We start from the raw sequence: 2468 nt of genomic DNA on the forward strand, positions 1-2468 counted from the left end.
AGTGTCGTGATCTCGGCTCCCACTGCAACTTCCGCCTGTTGGGCTCAGGAGATTCTCATGCCTCAGCCTCCTGAGTAGCTGGAATTACAGGCCTGCGCCAACACGCCTGGCTAATTTTTGTACTTTTAATAGAGACGGGGTTTTGCCATGTTGGCCAGGCTGGCCTCGAGCTCCTGGCCTCAAGTGATCTGTCCACCTTGGCCTCCCAAAGTGCTGGGCATACAGGTGTGAGCGATCGTGCCTGGCCCAGATCTGATATTTGATACCACAACAGGGTGATTACAGTCAATAAGAATTCATTGTAACACAAATAAATGATCAATGTTAGAGCTGATGGACATCCCATTTGCCCTGATGTGACTGTTACACATTATATGCCCGTATCAAAATATCTCTTGTATCCCAGAAATATATACAGCTACTATGTACCCATAAAAATTAAAAATTAAATTTTAACATTTCTGTTCTTTGAAAGATAGTATAAAGAGAATGAGAAGAGAACCAAAGACTGGAAGAAAATATTTGAAAATCATAGATCTTATAAAGTGCTTTTATCTTTTCATTTCTAGTTTTCTAATACTTTTGTTAATTTTTAGTTAGGAATGTAGATTAAATTTTGAAAAATACCTTTTCTCTGAACCTGTTGAGATGATCACTTTGTTCTGTTAATGTCATGAATTAGATTCACTCCTGAATTTTGAACTAGCCTTGCATTTTTTAAGGATATCACTTCATTCTTTTACAGTATCCTTTTATAGCTTCCTTGATTCAATTTGCTAATATTTTATTGAGAATTTCTGGATCTCAGTTCATGAGGGACATTGGTCTTTTCTCATAATTAAAGACCAATAGGGTCTTTTATTGGTCTTTTATCTATGTCAGGTTTGGCTCTTTCTTCTTTGACTCATGGGTTATTTAGAAATCTGATTTTTAAGCAACATATGATTGAGAGTTTTCTATGTATCTGAATGTTACTGATTTCTTTTTTTCTTTTTTCTTTTTTTTTTCTTTTTTCTTTTTTTTTTTTTTTGAAGTCCTTGTCCTTTTATTGGCAAGGGGTGAGGGAAGCAGACAGACCGGTTGGACATAGCAGATGGGTGTGTGAGGACAAAATGCTACTCGAAAGCCAGCCAACCCACACTCCCCTGAAATGGATGCTAACGTGCTTCAAACTCTGGGCACTGGTTTCACACATAGCCTCTTCGAGGAATGAAAGGGGTTCTTGTAAAGCTTTTTGTTACCCTCAACCATGGAGGCAAGCTCTGAGTTCTGGTCTTCCTAGGACACTAATGCTCGTCACAAAGATCTCTGGAGTGATCAAGGATGGAGGAGTCAGTGGCAGGGTGAGTTTCAAAAAGACAAGCAGAACAGGAGTCTTGCCCAAGCAGTCGGCAAGTTACAACAACAGTTCCTGTGTATGGCCTCCCACCCAACCAGAAATTGACAGAGAGGCATGTATATGGTGAAAAGATATACATATATTTAGAATTAGCCAGCTGGACTCCATTTAGATGATCCCAATTTTGTTGGCAACATCCAAAGCATCGTAATCAGGAGCCAGTCGAACATATGCCTTCTTCTCTCTATCAGGCCGAATCAGGGTGTTGACCTTGGCCACATCAATGTCATAGAGCTTCTTCACAGCCTGTTTGATCTGGTGCTTGTTGGCTTTAACATCCACAATGAACACAAGTGTGTTGTTGTCTTCTATCTTCTTCATGGCAGACTCAGTGGTCAGCGGAAACTTGATGATAGCATAGTGGTCCAGTTTGTTTCTCCTGGGGGCGCTCTTCCGAGGATATATGGGCTGCCTCCGGAGTCGCAGTGTCTTGGGCCGCCGGAAGGTGGGTGACGTGCGGATCTTCTTTTTTTTTTTGTGGCTGTGGACACCTTTCAACACTGCCTTCTTGGCCTTTAAAGCCTTCGCTTTGGCTTCGGCTTTAGGCGGGGCAGGAGCTTCCTTCTTCGCTTTCGGCGCCATCTTGTGAAAAGGGTCCGATTTCTTTTTTTTTTTTTAATTTTATTGCACTTTATGTTTTGGGGTACACGTGAAGAACATGCAAGATTGTTGCATAGGTACACACGTGCCAGTGTGATTTGCTGCCTTCCTCCCCATCACCTCTATCTGGCATTTCTCCCCATGCTATCTTTCCCCAACTCCCCACCCCCTGCTGTCCCTCCCCTATTTCCCCTCAACAGACCCCAATGTACAGTGCTCCCCTCCCTGTGTCCATGTGTTCTCATTGTTCAACACCCATCTATGAGTGAAAACATGCGGTGTTTGATTTTCTGCTCTGATTTCTAATCGGTTGTGAGCAGGGGATGTACTCTGTCTGATTTTTCTTCCTTTGGAATTAGTTAAAATTTGTTTTATGGTCCCAGAATATAGTGTGTCTTAGGATTGGCAAAGAATGCCTTGTGGGCTGGCAGCTTGTTATTGTCAATTAAGGTTTTTTGTTTGTTTGAAT

At 41.9% G+C, this 2468-nt stretch overlaps 1 pseudogene across 1 annotated transcript; it reads right to left on the reverse strand.

Annotated features, from left to right (window-relative positions):
* Positions 1 to 1122: 1122 nt before the first annotated feature.
* Positions 1123 to 1985, reverse strand: LOC120363055 (large ribosomal subunit protein uL23 pseudogene; annotated as a pseudogene). Its single transcript, XR_012515796.1, has one exon. The product of XR_012515796.1 is annotated as a large ribosomal subunit protein uL23 pseudogene (transcript).
* Positions 1986 to 2468: the final 483 nt, after the last annotated feature.

Source organism: Saimiri boliviensis, chromosome X (genome assembly GCF_048565385.1).
Source record: "Saimiri boliviensis isolate mSaiBol1 chromosome X, mSaiBol1.pri, whole genome shotgun sequence".
Classification (NCBI taxonomy): domain Eukaryota; kingdom Metazoa; phylum Chordata; class Mammalia; order Primates; family Cebidae; genus Saimiri; species Saimiri boliviensis.